This window comes from Triticum dicoccoides, chromosome 6B (genome assembly GCF_002162155.2).
Source record: "Triticum dicoccoides isolate Atlit2015 ecotype Zavitan chromosome 6B, WEW_v2.0, whole genome shotgun sequence".
NCBI lineage: Eukaryota > Viridiplantae > Streptophyta > Magnoliopsida > Poales > Poaceae > Triticum > Triticum dicoccoides.
In genome coordinates, this window is record NC_041391.1 from 204,877,714 (window position 1) to 204,902,080 (window position 24,367).

At 42.0% G+C, this 24,367-nt stretch overlaps 1 pseudogene; it reads right to left on the bottom strand.

The window, feature by feature from the left end:
- Window positions 1-6,029: 6,029 nt before the first annotated feature.
- The window catches only part of LOC119321048, a 44,404-nt pseudogene continuing 26,066 nt past the window's right edge, over window positions 6,030-24,367 (bottom strand).

The following is a 24,367-nucleotide window of genomic DNA, read 5'->3' on the forward strand; positions in this document are numbered from 1 at the left end:
AGTGTCCCTGGTCAGGAGGATCGGGGGGCAGCTCCAGTCCCTGTTCCCGCCACTAGCCAAGGCCAGGAGGGCCAAGGGCAGGTGGCGATGACTGCTCACCCCACTGCTGTTGTGTCTGGCCAGGAGGGCCAGGATGGGGTGATGGTGGGGTTTGAAAACCCGTCAATCGAGTCTGCTGCTGCTTTGGCTGGGTTCCAGCCGAGAGTTACTGGCCAGGAGGGTCAGGGGGTCATGCAGCTGGGTAATCCTGAACATTTGCTCTTTAAACCCAGCGTGCTGGAGGCTCTTTCGGGAGCCGTTGCTGCAAGACTAGCTACTCAAAACGCAACTGATAACCCAATTTTCACTTTCAATGCTTCAAAGAATTCCATGCAGGGCAAAATAAAAGGAAAGGGAAGGAAGGGAAAGAGGGGAGGAGGAACTAGGTGTTCAGAGGAAGCACGCACAAACATCATAGGTAAAAAAAGAAACCTATTTGAAGCCCCAGCAGATGGTAGTGAGCAGGATTTCTCTTTTGAGAAAGCCCATGGATAGTTATGAGCGTATGCTGTACGGGGATATAAATGTATCTTCTAAGAGAGTGTGTACGGGTAGAGTGGAAATAGTGAGAGATGGGAATGGGGTGATAACACACGTAGCTAAAGAGGCTGAGGAGAAAGAAGACGTTGTCGGGCAGCAGGGAAGGGAATCGGTTGGAGATGATGGCGCATCGGCGGCCTCCGAAGAGGAGGTACGCCAGTTCAAATGAAAATAATCGGTTGGAACTGTCGTGGTATGCTCTCTCCCACGGCAGTTCGCGAGCTCTTGGACCTACAGGAGCGCACCAAAGCGGAGTTAATTTTCCTTTCAGAGTCTCATTTGAATAAATGTAAAGCCGATGAGCTTCGTCGTGTTTTGAGTTTTGATTCTATGTTTGTAGTGGAGAGTGATGGCCGAGCAGGTGGCTTTGTCTTGTTTTATCACAAAGTGAATAAAGTTGATTTGAACTACGTGTCGAATAATTTTATTGATGTTCTTTTTATGAATGGGAATACTGTACAGTGGCGTTTCACCGGTTTTTACGGCCATCCAAATTGGAGTGACCGTGCTTTGTCATGGGATGATATTCGAAACTTGTATAATAAGGGTGATCACCCCCGGGTAGTTTTAGAAGATTTTAATGAAATTTTGTTCTCGTCAGAGAAAGAGGGAGGGAATCCGAGACCAAATGCGATGATGCGAGATTTTCGTAATTGTTTGGGAGATTGTGGATTAGCAGATATGGGATGTATGGGTGACTTATTTACATGGAGGAGAGGCGAAATCAGGGAAAGACTGGATCGAGCGGTCTGTAATGTGGATTGGGCGAATAAATTCCCTCGAGCGGCGATTATAAACGAAGAGCATGTACACTCAGACCATCGCCCTATTATTTTAGACACGGAGTATTTTGACGATAATATTTTTGACAGCTCAAAAACTCGAAGGAGACAATTTGAAGCTCGATGGCTGAAAGAAGAGACGGTTACGGAAATTGTACGTACAACTTGGGAAAAAGCAAAGATGTTGGGCATAGGGCCATCTCTCGCTGACCGTACATGAGCGGTACACGCATATTTGCATACTTGGGATAGTGATATCCTCAAGGGTCCGAAAAAAAGAATTAATAAATTAAAAAAAGATTTAGAAAAACTACGGAGGGGGCCTATGAATGTTAACTCTCTTGCACGTCAAAAGGAGACTATTGTACTGATTGAAAATTTATTGGAACAAGAGGAGATATACTGGCTACAACGGGGTCGAGCTAACTGGTTACTGCATGGTGATCGCAATACTTCTTTTTCCATAACGCCGCAACAGGTAGAAAGAAGAGAAATCAGATAAAAAATTGCTTGATGATAATGGGGTTTGGGTAAAAGACACGGAGATGAAGAATCACATTCTAGGGTATTTTTCTAACCTATTTACTTCAGAAGTTAATCAACCGAACCGGGAGGTTCTCTCCCTTGTAAAAAGGAAAGTAACAAATGAGATGAATATGGCTCTCCTTGCCCCGTACACGGCAGAAGAGGTTCGGAAAGCCCTTTTTGACATTGGTGATTTAAAGGCGCCGGGGCCAGATGGCCTTCATGCCATTTTTTATAAGAGATTTTGGGCTATGTTAGGGGAGGATTTGACTGAAGAGGTTCTCCAAGCGGTGAATACATGTACTATACCTGATGGTTGGAATGATACTACAATAGTAAGGTCATTTCAAAGATGATTGCTGCTCGTCTAAAGACAATCCTCCCATATATCATTAGCCCTACCCAAAGTGCTTTCGTGCCTGGAAGAATGATTATAGATAACATCTTAGTGGCTTATGAATGTTTCCATAAAATAAAAAATAAAAGGACCGGTAAAGAGGGCTTGTGTGCAATCAAACTAGACATGCACAAAGCATATGACCGAGTGGAGTGGCCCTTTTTAAAGGAAATCATGTTGAGACTAGGTTTTCAGCAGGACTGGGTGAATTTAATTACGGAATGTGTGTCCTCGGTGGATTACCGAGTTCGTTTTAACACGGAAGAAACAGAGAGCTTTAAACCATCTAGAGGATTGAGACAGGGAGACCTTCTCTCCCCGTATTTATTTTTGTTATGTACGGAAGGCCTAACTGCACTCTTAGCTAATGCAGAGGAGACTGGAAGTATTTCTGGAATTAAAGTTAGCAGAGATGCCCCATCTGTTTCAAATCTCCTCTTCGCGGACGATTCTTTAATCCCGATGCAAGCTAATTCGATGAATGCAGAGGCACTGAAATCAGTTTTGGATGCTTATTGTGCTGCATTGGGGCAAATGGTGAGTGTTGAAAAATATAGTATATTTTTTAGTCCTAACACTAAAGTGGAAGATAAGGCGCATATATGTACTATTCTGAACATTATGACTGAAGCTCTCAGTGACAAATATTTGGGTCTGCCTTCAAATGTGGGTATGGACAAAAGTGATTGTTTTCAATTCTTAATCGATCGAATCGTTATGAAAATCAGTGGTTGGAAGGAAAAGCTGCTATCAACAGGAGGAAAGGAAATCCTTCTCAAATCGGTTATACAAGCTATCCCAATTTATGCAATGTCCGTCTTTAAAATTCCTAAAAAAAATTGCAAAGGAATCATTGACGCGATGTCGCATTTTTGGTGGGGTGACGAAGACAATCATAAGAGAATGCATTGGATGGTATGGTGGAAGATGTGTGTACCAAAAGACCAAGGAGGAATGGGTTTTCGAGACATACATTGTTTCAATTTGGCCTTGTTAGCCAAACAAGCGTGGCGCCTGCTTGATAATCCCGATTCTCTATGTGCCACCATTTTGAGAGCTAAATATTTTCCAAATGGAGATTTAATGAATGCCAGTCTTAAAAAAGGATCTTCCTTCACTTGGCAAAGCATTATGGCGGGAGTGGATTCTCTAAAAATGGTTATATTTGGAGAGTTGGAAATGGACAAAATATAGATATTTGGAGAGATGTATGGATCCCTAATGGGGCCAATAGGAAAATTATCACTCCTAGAAGAGGGCAGCTTCTGACAAAAGTTGCTGATCTTATAGATCCAATCAACAATTGTTGGGATGAAGATTTGGTAAGACAAATGTTGTGGCCAATTGATGTCCAGAGGGTGCTTGCGATCCCCCTCCCCACGTACAACATGTCGGATTTCATAGCTTGGAGTTTTACAAAGAATGGACTGTTCACGGTTCGTTCAGCTTATCTTGAGGAATGGGAAAAGCAACATGGGAGGAAATTGCAACATTCTAATGGCATGGGAGGAATAAATGTCAATACTATTTGGAGAAACATTTGGAAATTATCTCGTCCAGCAAAAGTGAAGATTTTTATTTGGCGTACCTTACACGGAACCCTCCCGTGTCGTGTTACACTTGCTAATAGACATATGAAAGTTTCGTCCACCTGCCCATCATGTTCGAACGGGCCTGAAGATACTAAACACTTGTTATTTATGTGTCAAAAGGCAAAAGAGGTGTGGGAGAAGCTGGGATTGCACGAAGCCATTAAAAAAGCTTGTGGGGTCGATCGTGCGGGAGAGGCAGTACTCGAATTTTTACTTGTTATGCCAGAACACGAGCTATCTACAGTGGGCATACAGAATGTTCGCGAACTGGTCGCTATAACAACCTGGTATTTATGGTGGGAAAGACGTTCGCTAGTCCATCAGGGGAAAACCCAAGATACATACCAAATTTCGATGGGAGCACGTGCTATAACGACAAACTATGTTATTGCCCAATCCTCTGGGGCAACGAAGAGAACAGTGGGATGGACGAGACCCCCTCTAGGTTTTGTGAAATTAAATGTCGATGCTTCGTTCGATCAAGACATGCTTAGAGGAACAGCGGGAGCTGTACTTAGAGATGATAAAGGAAAATTTATTGTGGGAGGGAATTGGAAAATAGATTGGTGCGCAGATGTTTCAACAGCGGAAGCCATGTCACTACGTTTTGGCATATTACTTGCACAAAAGGCGGGAAGCAACCGACTTGTTGTTAACTCCGACAATTTGGAAGTAATTGACACAATGAAGAATGGAGGACATACAGCGGGAGCGGCGGCGGCTATGTTTGATGATTGTTATTTTATGGCTTGTGATTTTCCGTTAGTTAGATTTGAACATTGTAATAGGGAGGCAAATAAAGTAGCTCATGAAATTGCTAGAGTAGCTAAATTTTCTGAGACAAGGGATTGGTTTGAGGAACCTATGAGTGATATTGTAAATTTTCTTATAGACGATGTAACCATTATTACTAATAAATAAAAGGATGTTTATTTAAAAAAAAATCAAATCAGCATACCTTAACCACTATCAAATCCAACTATGCGAATATGACTGGAATCAAATTAGCTGGTGGGTTAAGCAAAAATGAAAAGTCTGACGGTAGAAGGATGAGTAGCAGAGGCGTGGCCATCATTGGTTGAAATACCTGGACAGTGTCTTCACCCAACTATTTCTCTCCTAGTCCGAAAGGAAGCGAACACGGGACTGCTATACACCTGATCAGACTGGAACCAACCTCCATCAGTTCCCAACCAAATTGGAGTTGCTTCGCCGGAAAAGAGAGAGGAGGACGAAAGCCGCCATCTGAATGATGCTACAGGGTGCCACACCGGTTCCCGCTGAATAGAACAAAGAGAGGGAAAACAGCACCGCCGCTGCCATGTCGACGACGCTAAAGGATATCAGAGTGGTCTACACCGGGAACGGGGTTACAACCGGCAAATGCGGCTAAAGGGCACCAGAGTGGTCTACACCGGGAACGGAATTACAACCGACAGATGCGGCTAAAGGGCACCAGAGTGGTCTACACCGGGAACGAAATTACAACCGGCAGATGCGGCTAAAGGGCACCAGAGTGGTCTACACCGGGAACGGAATTACAACTGGCAGATGCGCTTAAGACCGGCGGTCGTGCCAGAGGACCAAGACCATACGGCGAGATCGCTTCTTTTGTACATAGCCGCCCCACTGTATGGTTGCCCAGGGATAGATTGGTCCTTTATTTATTTAGAGAGAGAGTGAGTCGGTTGGGCCTTTTAGTGAGACGATCGGGATTCTTTGTTATGTTTGTGAATCACAAGACCATTGGCTTCGGTGCGTCATTTAAGTACGAAAATAGAGTGACACCGTCGTCACATGTGTAAACATTAACAGAAAATGGTTAAAAGGTTGTCTAAAAAAACTAATTAAAAGCAAGAATAATTGCTGAAGTGGCAGGTTGATGAGGTGGATAGCTTGCATGTCAAGAGAAGTAGGATAGTGGGGATCAACTATTTAGGTATCATAGATGAGATGCATTGTATTTTTTTGTGACTAAGATTATAGGCTGTTAAGTTTCAAGAGAATGCATCATTTGAATCTTAACATGTGAATAGCTTGCTTCTAGGATTTCCATAAGCAAACTACTACTCTGCTGTAACATGCATCGTCAAACATCACTGAATGGATCCATCCATCTCTTCAACATTCTCCAACAAGATATTCATCAACAAGCTAGTACTCTTGCGTAATTGGTTCATCTACGAATGGACCTAGTTCCATTGGCACATGATGTTCATAGTAGACTGGGACGCATTCGCCTTTCTCAAGAATTGAATTGACCTCTTCCCTTTGCTGAAGGTGAATGGCTACTTCCTCTGGATCTGAAGGAACGTAAGTGTTACAATCGTGCAGATACTCTACCCGCTCCTTGAATGACTTGAACCGGCAAGCCATCTCAGCATGGTCATATTTCTTGCCATGAGCCCTGCACCAGCGCTCATAAAGGGCCCACAGGGCTTCATCCGACTCGAGGTCCTTGGCCGTCGGGTGCTTAACATCATCTACGACAGTTTTATAAGCGTTAGTAGTGTCAAGCACACACAGCGAATTGCGAGCAGTTTGGTTTGTCGCGAGCACAAAGAATGCATGAGATGGATTGATTTCTGGCCTTGGAAGAAGGGACACCCGCACCGGGAAGATGGTGGGATACTAGGATCAGTTTACCTGGCAAGCGCTTGTAATAGTCGCTGGTGAAGTAGTCAGGTGAGCGAAGAGGGGGGCCCAGTTTTATTTAACTATCATGGTAGTTGTTAAACATTGAGAATGGTTGACAGCATTCTCAATCCCTATTAAGCATCATCATTAAAACCCAACAATATTAATTAAAGTAACATGATGAGATTCACATGATAATCCAAGTACTAGATACTCAAAACATCCATAACAGGGGACACAGCTAATCATGATTAGTTTATACACTCTGCAAAGGTTGCGCACTTTTTCCCACAAGACTCGATCTCCTTCGTTGGTTTTCTCGCACTGCATGTTGTTTGAGAAACGGATGACCGAGACATAGTCTTTCAGAAGCGCTAGCACCTTACGATTGGGTAGACCCATACACCTACTTTCCCCTACATCTGCTAGTCTACCACTGTAAGAGTTCGCATGACTTAATCAACTATGCTAGAGCCCATAATAGCATGTGGCTGCACACGGAGGTTTCTAGCATGAATAATCTTATGATCCCTTTGAGCCTGGGTGGCGGTCCAAAAACAAATAGGCAATCCTGGAATACCCAGGTACCTCAATCCACCCAGATGTGTATTAAAGTTGCCACCTTAAATAAACTATTAATTAACAATCTCACCTCTGTCATGGAAATTCACTCACCCAATCCACGGCTACTTCCCAGAACCCACATATTAATAAGCAAACATAGAAGTAACTCCCAGGGGTTTGATAATAAAACAGGTAATAGGTACTACCTCATCTACTTCCCAGAACCCACATATTAATAAGATCCTAATCATGCAATTGTTTGAGGATTGGTCTAATGCATAAAAACTGGGTAGGAAAGAAGTATGATCAAAGTGTTACTTGCCTTGCCGATGATCCGTGAAACCTAGAAATTCGAAGTAGCAAGCGGCGCAATCCGGGTACTCTATCGCAAGCAAACAAACAAACAAGCATACAATAAGTACTCATCTAATGCACAGGTAAAACTCAAATAAAAGATCTAACCAGAAAGTTCAACTTAAGAACTCCAATTTGCAAAAAGAATCAAATCAAACGAAGAGGCAAAACTCAAACTGCGAAAGAAACAAGCTTCGTTTACTAATCTGAACCTAAGTCAAAATTTTACAGAAGCAAAAACTTGTTTGAGTAGATTAAACAGAAATAGGGTTCCGAGACGAAACTCTAGGCGTTTGAATCGCCTGATTCTGATAAACGAGCGAAAAGTTAAACTAAAACGAAAATCGGATCAGAAATCACGATCAGAAAAATCGCGGAATAAATCCGAGAAAAAGAAAAACGACGAACAGATTAACGAATGAACGTTCGTTATCTGAATCTAAACGATGAACGCGTTCGTTAAAACGAACGAACGAGCGAACGCTCGCTAAATAAATAAACCGAAAGAAAAACCGATCTAATAAAATAAAAAAGAAATCTAGGGTTTTTCTTTAAAAAACCGGAGTGGTTTTTCTAAAAAAATCGGCGTCGGCGGCGGCGGCGGTACCTCCAACGTGGTCCTTCGATGAGGCGGGGCGGCTCCGGCGGGGTTGGCTAGGGGCCGCGGGGCTCCGGCGGCGGCTGCTGCAGGCGTCGGCGGCGGCGACACGGGCGGCGGGGCGAGTCAGCTCCGACGGTGGGGTGTGCGGCGGCGGTGGCTGCGGATTGGGGTCCCAAGGGGGGCCCCGGGTGGGTATTTAAGGGGGGGGGAAGGCGGCGGCGGCTACGACTTGGGGAGGGGGTCGGGCGATGGCGGCGGCTCAGACTCTCCTGACTCCGGCGGCGGCACGGCAAGGAAGGCGGTGGCGCGGGCGGGCGGGCCTGGCTCGGCTGGGCTTCGGCCCAGTCGGGCGCCGAATTGAAAAAAAATCTAGAAAATTAAATAAAAATCTAAAAATACCAAAATAAATTTTCATCGCCCAAATAAAATATTTAGAGCAAGATGAACATTTTTTGGCCCTTAAATGCATTTTTGAAAATCGTGCAATTTTTCCTAAATTCAATATAAAATAGCAAAAACACCAAAATAAAACTTATTTGATTTTTTTACTAAATCCTCATTATTTCTTTATTTTGGGAAAGTCATTTTTTCCCCTCTCTTTTCTTTTTGTGATTGAAATAATTGAAGATAAAATAAATAAAATCAATTGATCCTATTTTCAAAATTTGAGAAACTCAAATATGAAAATAACGAAATCCCCAACTCTCTCCATGGGTCCTTGAGTTGCGTAGAATTTCTAGGATCGAGGCAAAAGTGCAATAAATATGATATGCAAGATGATCTATTTGTATAACATTCCAAATTGAAAATTTGGGATGTTACAAACCTACCCCCCTTAAGATGAATCTCGCCCTCGAGCTTCGGGTTGGCTAGAAAATAGGTGAGGGTGGTCTTTCAGCAAACCTTCCTCTCGCTCCCAGGTATCTTCATCCTTGGTGTGGTGGCTCCACTGAACTTTACAGAACTTGATGACTTTGCTACGTGTGACTCGGCTGGCATAATCAAGAATTTTAACTGATTTCTCCTCATAGGTCAAATCACTGTCCAACTGAATCGCCTCCAGTGGCACTGTATCTCTCAACGGTATATCAGCCATCTCAGCGTGACACTTCTTCAATTGGGAAACATGGAACACATCATGAACTCCTGACAATCCCTCAGGCAATTCCAACTTGTAGGCAACTTCTCCCATACGTTCCAAAACTTTGTATGGTCCAACAAAACGTGGCGCTAACTTTCCCTTAACACCAAAACGCTTAACTCCTCGTAGTGGAGATACTCGTAGATAGACTCTATCTCTGACTTCATAAACTGTCTTCTTGCGTTTTGCATCTGCGTAGCTTTTCTGCCTGGACTGAGCTACCTTGAGCCTGTCACGAATCAACTTCACTTTCCGTTCAGACTCCTTAATTAAATCTGGTTCAAACAACTGACGGTCTCCAACTTCATCCCAAGAAAACGGGGTTCTGCACCTCCTTCCGTATAAGGCTTTGAAAGGGGTCATCTTCAAACTGGATTGATAACTGTTGTTGTAAGAAAACTCTGCATATGGAAAATTGTCGTCCCAACTTGATCCATAGTCTAGGGCGCAAACTCTTAGCATATCTTCCAGAATCTGATTAACTCTCTCCGTCTGTCCATCTGTCTGCAGATGAAAAGCTGTGCTGAACTCTAATCTGGTACCCAAAGTTTTGTGCAACCGATTCCAGAACTTTGAGGTAAACTGGGTTCCTCTATCTGATGCTCCTTGGAACTCCATGCAGACATACGATCCTGGTCATATATATCTTGGCCAACTTAGCACTGGTGTAAATGGTCTTCACTGGAATGAAATGTGCTACCTTTGTCAAACGATCGACTACAACCCAAATCGAGTCATAGCCTGAACGAGTCCTGGGTAATCCTGTGATAAAATCCATGCCTAACTTATCCCACTTCCCTTCGGGTATCGGAAATGGTTGCAACAATCGTGCTGGCTTCTGATGCTCTGCCTTTACTCTCTGACATACGTCACAAACTGCTACATACTCCGCAATATCCTTCTTCATTCCGGTCCACCAGAAAGTCTCCTTCAAATCCAAATACATCTTGGTATTTCCTGAGTGAATCAAATACGGTGAATCATGAGCCTCTTGCAAAATCAACTTCCTGATCTCTGGGTTATTTGGCACATAAACACGGTCTTCAAACCACAAGGTATCGTGCTCTTCCTCACGAAATCCCTTGGCTTTTCCTTTGCTCAACTTCTCCTTTATCTCAGCAATTTCCTTATCGGTCTTCTGTGCTTCTCTGATCTTATCCATCAGGGTCGACTGAATCTCCAATGCTGCTACATAGCCTCTTGGAACTATCTCCAAACATAGTCCGTAAAAGTCCTCGGCTAACTCCTTTGGCAGTCATGCGGTCATGAGTGTATTGACATGGCTCTTACGGCTCAACGCGTCGGCTACTACATTAGCCTTCCTGGGGTGATACTGCAATCTCATATCATAATCTTTGATGAGCTCCAACCATCTCCTTTGTCTGAGGTTCAACTCCTTCTGCGTGAAAATGTACTTCAAACTCTTGTGATCAGTGTACACTTCACAATGATTTCCGATTAGAAAATGTCTCCATGTTTTCAAAGCATGCACTACGGCTGCTAACTCCAAATCATGTGTGGCATAATTCAACTCATGAGGTTTCAGTTGTCGTGAAGCATACGAAACAACTCTCCCCTCCTGCATAAGCACTACTCCGAGTCCTCGACGTGAAGCATCGCAATACACCTCGTAATCCTTGGTCTGATCTGGCAGAATCAACACTGGTGAGGTAACCAAACGTTCCTTCAACTCCTGGAAACTGGCCTCACACTCCTCAGTCCATTTGAACTTGTTATCCTCTTCAGCAATTCTGTCATAGGTTTTGCAATCTTCGAGAAGTTCTCAAAAAATCTCCGGTAATATCCTGCCAGTCCAAGAAAACTCCTGATCTCTCCAACTGTCGTTGGGGCTACCCAATTTGTCACGGTGACAACTTTGGTGGGGTCTACTGCTATTCCTTCTCCGGATATAACGTGTCCGAGGAATCCAACTTCCTTCAACCAAAACTCACATTTGCTAAACTTGGCATATAACTGGTGTTCTTTGAGCTTATCCAATACCAAACGCAAATGCTCTTTGTGCTCTTCTTCATTCTTTGAATAGACCAAAATATCATCAAAGAACACCACGATGAACTTATCCAAGAACTCCATAAATACTTTGTTCATCATGTTCATGAAATAGGCAGGTGCGTTAGTCAGACCAAATGACATAACGGTGTACTCGTACGGTCCATACCTGGTGGTAAAAGCCGTCTTAGGTATATCCTGCTCTCGAATCTTCAACTGATGGTATCCTAATCGCAAATCAATCTTGGAAAATACCTTAGCTCCTTGCAAGCGGTCAAACAGATCATTGATCATCGGCAGTGGGTACTTATTCTTGATGGTTACTGCATTCAATCCTCGATAATCAACAACCATCCTCAAAGATCCATCCTTCTTCTCCACTATAAGTACTGGTGATCCCCAAGGCGAAGAACTTGGGAGAATATAACCTTTATCCAGTAACTCCTTAATCTGACTCTTAATCTCCTTCAAATCTTTTGCTGGCATCTTGTATGGTCTCTTGGATATCGGCCCTGTGCCTGGCAAAAGTTCAATAAAAAACTCAATGTCTCTATCTGGTGGCATGCCTGCAAACCCTTCCGGAAATACATCAGGAAAATCCTTCACCACTGGTACTTCCTCCTGCACAACTCCTGATAAGGAATTTACGTGCATCCTCTTCGGCTCATGCTTTGATACATACTTGATCCTTCTTCCTTCTGGGGTAGTAAGCAAAATCGACTTACTAGCACAATCATGTTTCCATCATACATCGATAACCAATCCATACCCAGAATTACATCCAAACCTTGAGATTCCAAAATGATTAAATCTGAGGGGAAAACATGTTTGCCTATACTTAACGTCACTTGATAACATCCTCGACTGGCCATATCTCTGCTCCTGGTGAGGTTACTAACATGGGTGTTACTAGAACCTTGGTGGGCAGTCTATACTTATCCACAAATCCCCTTGATATGTATGAATGCGATGCACCAGTATAAAAAAGAACGAGTGCAGTAAATGACTTAACCAAAAACTTACCTATTACTGCATCTGGCTGAGCTTCAACCTCCTCCATGCTAACGTGGTTTACCTGTCCCCTGTTGAAAGGGTTCGGCTTCTTCCCTGAGCTTCCATTTCCATTTCTGTTCTGGCCTTCAGGGCATTCATTGGCGTAATGTCCGGTCTTCTGACACTTAAAGCAAATGACTTGACTCAGATCTCTCTTGGCTGGGGTTGATGGGTTGGTACGGTTCTGGCCGTTGGTTCCTCCATTCCCATTACCATTCTTGGGGCCATTGTGATTGTGTGAACTACTTCCTCCATGGGTATGCTGAAATTGTCCTCCCGACTTCGGAGTAAATCGTGGCTTCTGATGAGCTCCAGAATTGTGCTTCCCTTGTCCATACTTCCTCTTGCGGTTCTCAGTCTGCTGCTGCTTCCCTTCAATCATGAGAGCTCTGTCTACCAACTCCTGGTAGTTGTTGAAACTTGCTACCATCAACTGCATACTTAGCTCGTCATTCAGTCCTTCCAAAAACTTCTCTTGCTTAGCTGCATCCGTAGCAACATCAACTGGGGCATAACGTGCTAGCTTACTAAAGTCATCCACATACTGGCCAACTGTACATCCTCCCTGGCGTACGTTGCGAAAACTCACGCTTCTTCATGGCCATTGCTCCTGCTGAAACATGGGTAGTACGAAAAGCCTGCTGAAACTGATCCCATGTGACAGTGTCTACTGGATAGGTGGCTGTGAAATTCTCCCACAATGATGCTACGGGTCCATCAAGCCGGTGTGCGGCAAATCGCACCTTCTCCGCATCTGTGCATCCTGCAGTGGTCAACTCCCTGGCTGTCTTGCAAAGCCAATCATCTGCAACAATCGGCTCGGTGCTACTGGAAAACACCGGCGGATTTAGCCTAAGGAAATGGGTTAAGTGATCAACAGGTGGTGGCGGTGGTGGATTGTTGTTGTTGTTGTTCCCCTGATTCTTATTCTGGACTAGTATCTGCATCAATTCATTCTGTTGCTGGATCAACTAGGTGAGCTCCGGTGGGAAAACAAATCCATTGTCACGTCTTGGAGGCATCTGAGGGTTTAGAAAGGATGAGAATATAGAATAGAATGAGGTCTAGAGGGAAAACACTGCCCATATGCACATGAGACAAATTTCAATCAAAACACTTCATTCAACAAGCAAGGGCATACAGCAGTCTATCTATCGTTACAAAAGTGCTTGGACTATACTAGATACATGGGGGAAATACTACTACTGTTATGGTGGTCGACTAGAAAAATTGCTCCGATGAAGACTCCATGATATCTGCTCGAGCTTCATTAACATAATCATCATCACTATCATCTGGGTCCGAGTCGGTGTCGTCAATGATGATGTAGTTCTCTGGACATGTGAAATCTTCATCTTCTCCTTCTGTCGCGGGGAATCCCATAAATACTTTTAGCTTCTTCTTCAGATCATCGCTCTTCTCCACTAGTGTTGCTATTTCCTCCTCATATCCATCACGTGTAGACTTGAGTTCTTCCTCCAGTTCCGTGATTTTGATCATGGCCTTCTTCAGATCCATCATGCCTATGCACATCTGGTTCTCCTGGCGTCGAATGTGCTGGTTTAACTCCTTGATGAAAGCTGCAATTGATCGGTCCTTCCGGGTGCTGATCATCTCCCATTGCTCATCTCGGCGCCCACAAATCTGGTAGATAATATCCTTAAGCTCCTTGTGGTAAACTTCTCCAATACGTCCCATGGTAATGTGGGCTGCCATACTCTTTCCTAGACTCCAGGTTGGTGCATCAAAGGAAAACTCTATGGGCTCAGTGACGGGCATGAACGTCCTTCCTGGAACTTGAACTTGAATCATCCAGCGCTCCTCTTCAGGTAAAGTGGCGTTGTAGGTCCCGGTGAAGCTTGGTACTCCGATCTTCAGGTACTTGGTGACTTCCTTCAGGTGTCATCCAAAGGGTGTATCTTCATCCGGTTGCATGAACTTGTTCCTTACATCCGCCATCCTAAAAGAGAGTAGAAAAGATGAGGAGTTAGAAACGAGAAGAGAGAGTAGTGATCTAGGGCTTTGGCTTAGTGGTCGTGTCCTACAGTCAGCGTGTGCTTTGATACCATCTTGTAGCGACCAGACCTCAGACGGTCTGATCTCTGTGCATCAGTGTCATCCCTGGATCAGTAATGCTGACACACATAGTACTTGAAGGATTTATAATAGAGTAGCAATCACACACTTATTACATCGAATGTCTCTAAAGAGAGCTTATTACAATAAATATGGCTTCCTAAGGCAATCTTACCCGTCGTCTGAAAAGTCTGCAACATGAACGTTGCAGCCCGAAAATGGGTCAGCACATGGAATATGCTGGCAAAGTAACACATAGAGAGTAATGAAGAATAAAGCTATACTACATGCATATATGGTCGGTGGAAAGCTCTATGGTTACAGTTTTTGCATAAAGCCAGTTTTTCCCTACTGCAAAGGAATAAATTTATTTAACTATCATGGTAGTTGTTAAACATTGAGAATGGTTGACAGCATTCTCAATCCCAATTAAGCATCATCATTAAAACCCAACAATATTAATTAAAGTAACATGATGAGATTCACATGATAATCCAAGTACTAGATACTCAAAACGTCCATAACTGGGGACACGGCTAATCATGATTAGTTTATACACTCTGCAGAGGTTGCGCACTTTTCCCCACAAGACTCGATCTCCTCTGTTGGTTTTCTCGCACTGCATGGTGTTTGAGAAACGGATGACCGAGACATAGTCTTTCAGAAGCGCTAGCACCTTACGATTGGGTAGACCCGTACACCTACTTTCCCCTACATCTGCTAGTCTACCACTATAAGAGTTCGCACGACTTAATCAACTATGCTAGAGCCCATAATAGCATGTGGCTGCACACGGAAGTTTCTAGCATGAATAATCTTATGATCCCTTTGAGCCTGGGTGGCGGTCCAAAAACAAACAGGCAATCCTGGAATACCCAGGTACCTCAATCCACCCAGATGTGTATTAAAGTTGCCACCTTAAATAAACCATTAATTAACAATCTCACATCTGTCATGGAAATTCACTCACCCAATCCACGTCTACTAGCATAGCATGGCATAATAAGCAAACGTAGAAGTAACTCCCAGGGGTTTGATAATAAAATAGGTAATAGGTACTACCTCATCTACTTCTCAGAACCCACATATTAATAAGATCCTAATCATGCAATTGTTTGAGGATTGATCTAATGCATAAAAACTGGGTAGGAAAGAAGTATGATCAAAGTGTTACTTGCCTTGCTGATGATCCGTGAAACCTAGGAATTCGAAGTAGCAAGCGACGCAATCCGGGTACTCTATCGCAAGCAAACAAACAAACAAGCATACAATAAGTACTCATCTAATGCACAGGTAAAACTCAAATAAAAGATCTAACTAGAAAGTTCAACTTAAGAACTCCGGTTTGCAACAAGAATCAAATCAAACGAAGAGGCAAAACTCAAACTGCGGAAGAAACAAGCTTCGTTTACTAATCTGGACCTAAATCAAAATTTTACAGAAGCAAAAACTTGTTTGAGTAGATTAAACATAAAGAGGGTTTCGAGACAAAACTCTAGGCGTTTGAATCGCCTAATTCCGATAAACGAGTGAAAAGTTAAACTAAAACGAAAATCGGATAAGAAATCACGATCAGAAAAATCGTGGAATAAATCCGAGAAAAAGAAAAACGACGAACAGATTAACGAACGAACGTTCGTTATCTGAATCTAAACGATGAACGTGTTCGTTAAAACGAACGAACGAGTGAACGCTCGCTAAATAAATAAACCGAAAGAAAAACCGATCTAATAAAATAAAAAAGAAATCTAGGGTTTTTCTTAAAAAAACCGGAGTGTTTTTTCTAAAAAAAGGGCGTCGACGGCGGCGGCGGTACCTCCGGCGGGGTCCTCCGGCGAGGTGGGGTGGCTCCGGCGGGGTTGGCTAGGGGCGGCGGGGCTCCGGCGGCAGGGCGGCTCCGGCGGCGGCGGCTGCAGGCATCGGCGGCGGCGACACGGGCGGCGGGGCGGGTCGGCTCCGGCGGCGGGGTGTGCGGCGGCGGTGGCTGCGGATTGGGGTCCCAAGGGGGGCCCCGGGTCGGTATTTAAAGGGGGGGGGAAGCCGGCGACGACTCTGACTTGGGGAGGGGGTTGGGCGGCGGCGGCGGCTCAGACTCTACCGAGTCCGGCGGCGGCACGACGGGGAAGGCGGTGGCATGGGCGGGCCGGCCTGGCTCGGCTGGGCTTCGGCCCAGTCGGGCGCGGGAGTTTTTTTTTAAAAAATAATTTCGCCCAACCGAAAAAAATCTAGAAAATTAAATAAAAATCTAAAAATACCAAAATAAATTTTCATCGGCCAAATAAAATATTGAGAACAAGATGAACATTTTTTGGTCCTTAAATGCATTTTTGAAAATCGTGCAATTTTTCCTAAATTCAATATAAAATAGCAAAAACACCAAAATAAAACTTATTTGATTTTTTTATTAAATCCTCATTATTTCTTTATTTTGGGAAAGTCATTTTATTCCCTCTCTTTTATTTTTGTGATTGCAATAATTGAAGATAAAATAAATAAAATCAATTGATCCTATTTTCAAAATTTGAGAAACTCAAATCTGAAAATAACGAAATCCCCAACTCTCTCCGTGGGTCTTTGAGTTGCGTAGAATTTCTAGGATCGAGGCAAAAGTGCAATAAATATGATATGCAAGATGCTCTATTTGTATAACATTCCAAATTAAAAATTTGGGATGTTATAGATTATTAGCCTCAAAATTAAAATTCGTATGCTCATGAATAAAAGAATTGGAAATAAAACTCCTATCTGCCGCTCTCTGAGACAAAAATGTCGCTGATTCGCACAACACTAGCAACTAGCGAACAAGGTTGACCGGCCCAAGTATGAGATACCGCACGCGCTACAGTTTCGGTTTTCAGAACCTCCTAGAAGGTTACTGATTGGTTTTGCAAAACTTCCAGAAGGTTCTATTATGTGATTTTCGTTTTTTTATTTGTCTGTTTTTTTCTTTTTATTTTCTTCCTTTTTCTTTTTTTCTTTTACCTTTTTCGTATTTCTCTTTCTTTTTTAATATTTCTATTGTAATTCCTTTTCAATTCTTTTTTCTTTCAATTTTTAGTTTACAAAATTTTAATATTTGTTCGAAATTTTAAAAAAGTTCATGTTTTTAAATTTTTGTTCAGAAGTTCCAAGAAAAATAGTGATTTTTGAAAAATTCTCATATATTTCAAAAAATGTACACCCTTCGAAAAATGGTCATAAGCTCAAAAATATTCCTGTTTCAAATTTTGTTTACAAATTAAAAAATAGTTCTTTTTTCATTTTTTTCGCATATTTGAAAAAACATTTTCAAAATATGTTTCTAAGTTAAAAAAATGTTCCCATTTACAAATTTTGTTCACAAATTCAGTAAATTTTCATAATGTTTGCTTTTAAAAAATTTGTTCAGAATTTCAAATCTTGTTCACACATGCAAAAAAAGTCCCCTTTTGTCCAAAATGTTCATGTTTTCGAAAAATGTTTATTTTTTCCAGAAATTTGTTCTTAAATCCAAAAAAGTTAACATTTTTATATTTCTTAACAGATTCAAAATTTGTTTGTGTTTGTCAAAAAAATTGGAATTGAGAAAATGTTCCTCTTTTCAAAATTTGTTCACAAATTAAACGTTCTTTCCGTTTTGAAATTTGGTTATAAATCCAAAAATTGGGCGAATATTTCAATACTTGTTCGTGCTTTTTGAAAATTATTCAGCATTTTTTAGAAGTATTCAGAATTTTCTTTAAACGTTTGAAAAAAGGAAAAATATTTGGATCTGCCAATATAGTTAGTTCTAAAGGTTTACACCCTGCATTTTTAACACTAGCGCTGATTAGCTCAAGTAGTTACATACTTGTCTCTACTAGCGCCGAATCCTGGCCGAAGCAACTCCTTTTTGCATTGTCTTTTACGCCACTGGTTGCTCCCGCGTGGGCCGACATAGGCGAAGAGTGCCCTGCGTGAAGCCATGCTAGTCTGCCGTAGAATGCGGTAAATAGAAGGTCCCAGGATCCCGCCCCACCACCGGCAATGTGCGCTAGGGGAAGTAGCCTACTAATGGGCTGGGCTAGAATCGAGATAAATAGCCTGGATTCTACGTAGACCATCGTCGCCCATCTAAAGCCTTGTACGAGCGGAAGCTCTCTCCCAGTTTCGCGAAGCTTCTAGAAGTTTCTAGGTTACTTTTGGGAAGCTTCTAGAAGTTTCTAGGCTAGTTTTGGGAAGCTTCTAGAAGTTTTCGGGCCAGTTTTGGAAGCTTCCAGCCTTTTTTTTAAAGTTGTTCAGTTTTTCCTTTACAACAGTTATTTACCCGGTTTTCTTTCCCCCTTTTCTCTTTTCTCTTTTTTATTTCTCATTTTTCCCTTTTCTTTTTCTTTTTCTTTCAAATCTACAAACTTTTTTTTCAATCTGTGAAACTTTTGCAAATCTATGAACTTTGTGTTTTTTTAATGTCACAAACAAGTTTCGGATCCAGCCTGAAAGCAAGTCAAAATTCGCTTGAAGTCGGTTCTCCAGACGTTTGAAATCAGAAGGGAAAAGGAAGGGAGCTCCTCTTTTTGACTTATGGTTCATCGTTGGTAGGCACCACCCCGCGGTGGAGCATAAACTCCGTCGTCACCGCCCGAGATGTGGCCAATGGTTCCGCCGCCTCCTCTGCTGTCGACGCGCCCTCGGTGGCCTCTCTGGACCGGTGAATCATCGATGGAAGCTCGTACCCCAACCACGAGGCCTTTCGGGCTGACGGGTCGATGACGACGCTTCCCCGACAGGCGGCGCTCGGGGGCAGCTGGAACTCTTGAAACCGACGTCGGCTTTGCGGACGGCATGGGTCCACAGGCTGGGTCCTAGCTCTTATGGGTGATAATTTCCCGAGCATCAAATGAAGGAAGCCATTGGCACATCGCAACACAGTTGGGGTCATCACAGAGCGGAGGACACAGTCCGAGAGCGCGAGTTCCCCATGGCTGCTATGCAACTACGTCGGCATCATATCTAACACCTTCGGTGATAGTTCGTTGTTGGGTCCCGCCTCCATCCGCCCGATGTCGTTAAGAGAGTCATGTGTTGGCTAAGTGTTCCGGAATTTCCTATTTGCCGCTCGTTGCAGCAAGTTGCCAAAGAAACGCACACGCGAGCGGTCGATCGACGCGACTGGGCTGGCCCATTTGAGTAGATTGTATAGGCACTACCCCTCCGGTTTTGGGAACCTTTCCCTGAACCCTTTTTTTTCTTTTTCTCCGGTTTTTTGTTTCTTTTTTTCTTTTCCTTTGTGGTCGGGTTTTTCTATTTCATTTTTTCATTTTATTTTTTCTTTTTCCAGAAATGTTCAATATTCTAAAAAAAAGTTCAAATTTTGCAAAATATTTCTGTTTTCAAATTTTGTTCCTAAATCTAAAAATGTTCCTTATTTTGAAAATGTTCTTGCTTTGTGGTTTCAAAAAATGTTTTTGAATTTCAAAAAATGTTTTTGAGTTTCAAAAAATGCTTGTGGTTTCAAAATTTTGTTCACAATTTCAAAAAATGTTCTCGTTTTCAAAATCTGTTCCCAAGGTCAAAAATTGTTCGGGGAGTTTCAAATAATGTTCGGGCTTACAAAATTTGTTCAAAGATGTTCATGCTTTTTTTAGTTGTTAAAAATTTCAAAATACTTTTGTGTTTTCTAATTTTTGTTCGTCTTTTTGAAAAATGTTTGAAATTCCAAATTTTGTTCGTCTTTTTTAGAAATGTTTGGAGGTTCGAATATTGTTTGTTTCTTTTACAATTTTTTTTTCAAAATCTAAAACTAATAGAATTTTAAAATATAAAATGTTTGCATGTTATGTTTTTTTCACAAATTCAAAAAATGTTTACGATTTTTAAAAAATGTCCCTATATTGAAAATTTGTTCACCAATTTCATAAATGTTCATGTTCTTCAAATTTTGTTTGCAAATTCAATAACTGTTTGAGAATATGAAAAAATGTTCACATTATTTTATTTTTGGTTACAAATTCAAAAAATTGTTTGGGAAATTCAGAAAACGTGCAAGCTTTTCCAAATTGTTCTCATTTCGAAATCAAATCAGGATTTTCCATTCGTTCTCATTTTATAAATTTTGTTCTAATATGTTGTCCCCGTTTTCAAATTTTGTTCACCAATTCAAAAAATGTTCATGTTTTCAAAGCATGTTCTAGAATTTTGAAAAATGTTCACATTTTCAAAAATGTTTTTTAAAATGTTCATGTTTTAAATAATTTTTTTATAATATCTAACTAAGTTCCACTTTTCGAGTTTTGTTTACAAATTCCAAAAATGTTCACATTTATGAAAAATGTTTAGGAAGTTGAAAATTTCTTCATAGCTTCAAAAGATGAGGAGAAAATTTTAAATTTGTTCACGTGTGTCAAAAAATATTCCTAACTTAATTAAAGTGTTCTAAATTTGAAACATCATTTGCAAGGTTTTAAGTAATGTTTCGTTTACGCCACTATATACAGTACTTTATGGTTCACTATGCTAGTTCCGTTAGCAATTTTCAATAGGGGTGTGTTTGGTTACATTGCCAATCGAGTCTGGCCCGGCGAGCCTGGCTCTAGTGAGCCGGTTTGAGGGGATGCAGACAAAAAGACCCTAGATGCACATAGTATGGTTGCTTGCATGTACCTTAGTTGCATGAGACAACCATTTTTGACTCGGCGTTTGGTTGCCCGCATTGCATTAGGCGCACATATGACATGATGTTTGATTGCAACCTGCATAAGGTGTTGTCACCACTTCTAACTAGTGGTGAGCTTACCACACACAATCTAAACATGTAGTTCGAGCTAGTTAAACAAATGACAGTTCATCCTAACTACTATCAAATGACAGAACAAATTATTAAGAGCCATTGGCTAAGTAGGGGATAGTTCATCGGTGTTGCTGCTACCAGATCTTCCTCTTCTTCTGCTTCTGCCTCTGCTTCTTCTTCCTCTTCTTCAAATCCTACACTAACCTCTGTTAAGCCACATTGCCTCTGCCCACTCCAACCTTTTGTTCTCCCAAGCGTCATTGTCAAATGCCTCCACACCATGGCCGAAGCTAACAATATCGTCAGGCTCGACCTCTTCCTCCTCAGGCACATGTTCATCAAAGCCCCATTGAAGGATCTAGTTATGCAGAATGCAACAAGCAAGAACAAGTTTAACCTGAGTGGAGTATGGGTGGAATGGCTTCTGATCCGGGATCTTAAACCTATTCTTCAGAGTTCCAAATGCCCTCTCAACAGTTACTCTAAGGCTGGAGTGTTTGAGATTAAACAACTCCTATGCAGTCCTAGGATACACTACTGCAGGATGCTGCTAACGCGACACTACGATCAGAGACCCTTCGACGAAACTGTGTGCGATGCAATAATCGCAAACAGTGGTGTAAAAAGTCTGTCAAAAAAGGTGCAAAACGTTTGCAAATGGAGGATGCATCAAACACTGTTCAGATTTTAGTTGCGTGTGCGATGCAAGGCATACGGTTCAGTTCAATTAACCGTTTGTGATGAGGAAGAACAAAAGAAACGGGCAGCCAGATGAAGGTGTGTGCGATGTACAACATACGGTTCACTCGGATGAACTGTTGTGATTAGGCAATACAAAAGAAACGGTCAGCCAGATCAAGGTATGTGCGATGTACAACATACAATTCACTTGGATGAACTGTTTGTGATTAGGCAACGCAAAAGAAATGGTCAGCCAGATGAAGGTGTGTGCGATATATGACATGTGGTTCACTTGGATGAACTGTTTGCGTTGAGACAAGAGAACAAAAAAGGTTCAATATAACAAATACCATAAATATTGCAAGGTTCAAATTCAAAGATTACAATGCCCAAATTCACACATTGCATACTTCGTCATTTCTGCAAAGGGATCAGCCGCTGACAAGTCATGTTTGGGTTTGACACAATGACTTCCAATTACTCTGTCATATGCTCTTCCAATACGAAGTTTAGCTTTTTTGGAGCCTCTTCCATTCTGCAGTACCTGACGATTCTGATGAACATACCATTCATCTTTCCTAATTAAATGTGTGTTCAACCTCAGTACCCTCAACACCCTTGCTCTGGCAAGAAAGAACCTGGCGAGTGTAATCTCCGGTAAGGTCCCTCGGTAGGAGTTCAAAATAATATTTGCGAGATGCAAATCCGGGCATTCAATGTGATTGTCGTTATAAACATTATCCACCTTCGGGCCTATTATTATCTGCAAAAGAAAAGAACATGTTAGTGCCTACATGCAGTTTTGAACACTACTACAGTCATATTTGGTTTACAGGATTTGTAAAATGCACCAATGTGCCATCTTTGATCTGACATGATTAACATGGGCATTTGATTACAGTGTAGAAATATGTAGCCTTCTTCACAAGAGGTTGGATTGGATGAAAAATTCCCTAAGAAAACTAGTACAAATGAATCCAAAGGATAAATGCTTATGGATTGTAACCATATGAATCAAGCAACCAATATGGGGTGGGGGTGTATGTCCTAAAATCCTCCAAAATTCCTGTCATTGTAAACTTGGGAAAAGGTGCAAAAAATTGAACTCCCTTATGGTTAACATTTAACAAGAAAGGAACATCACCTCAATATACAACTTCTTTAGGCACGGAAAGCATCTCAAGCAACTGACAACTTGGTCCAGGTTGGGCCGACAGATTCTAGTGCCAAGATCTTCACTGTGCCCAGAATCTGTGTGAAGCTTTGCTGGATGACAGACGAACATACATCTTCAAAACTAGAAATAATGTTGATATCGAAAAGGAGAGGTATAAGGCGACTGTTGTACCTGAAAGTAGTAGTATTTGACAGACGAGTAGCGCACCACTGTCAATTTCGGCGAAGAAATGACATTGATTCTTGTTGGACCTTGATGACAAACTACAAGTAATCTCTCAAGTGAAGGTGTGTCCTCAATGACCATATTGTGGTCTACCTTTTGTGATCTCTTGTTGCAGCACCAGCAACACACATAAATAGTCCAGAGAGTCCTGGAGGTGATGTGCAAGGTACTTGACCAATTCATCGCCTGAAGACGAAGGAACTCGAGTGCAGTACAGCCGTAGAGTGAAGGAAATATGCCCTAGAGGCAATAATAAAGTTGTTATTTATATATTTCCTTACATCATGACAAATGTTTATTATTCATGCTAGAATTGTATTAACCATAAACTTAGTACATGTCTGAATACATAGACAAACTGAGTGTCACCAGTATGCCTCTACTTGACTAGCTCGTTAATCAAAGATGGTTAAGTTTCCTAGCCATGGACAAGAGTTGTCATTTGATGAACGGTATCACATCATTAGAGAATGATGTGATTGACTTGACCCATCCGTTAGCTTAGCGCTATGATCGTTTAGTTTATTGCTAAATGTTTTCTTCATAACTTATACATGTTCCTATGACTATGAGATTATGCAACTCCCGAATACCGGAGGAACACTTAGTGTGCTATCAAATGTCACAACGTAATTGGGTGATTATAAAGATGCTCTACAGGTGTCTCTAATGGTGTTTGTTGAGTTGGCATAGATCGAGATTAGGATTTGTAACTCTGATTGTCGGAGAGGTATCTCTGGGCCCTCTCAGTAATGCACATCACTATAAGCCTTGCAAGCAATGTGACTAATGAGTTAGTTACGGGATGATACATTACGGAACGAGTAAAGAGACTTGCCGATAACAAAATTGAACTAGGTATGATGATACCGACGATCGAATCTCGGGCAAGTAACATACCGATGACAAAGGGAACGACGTATGTTGTTATGCGGTTTGACCGACTAAAATCTTCATAGAATATGTAGGGACCAATATGAGCATCCAGGTTCAGCTATTGGTTATTGACCGGAAGTGAGTCTCGGTCATGTCTACATAGTTCTCGAACCCGGAGGGTCCGAATGCTTAACGTTCAATGACGATCGGTATTATGAGTTTATGTGTTTTGATGTACCGAAGGTAGTTCGGAGTCCCGAATGTGATCACGGACATGACGAGGAGTCTCGAAATGGTCGAGACATGAAGATTGATATATTGGAAGGTTATGTTTGGACACCGAAAAGGTTTC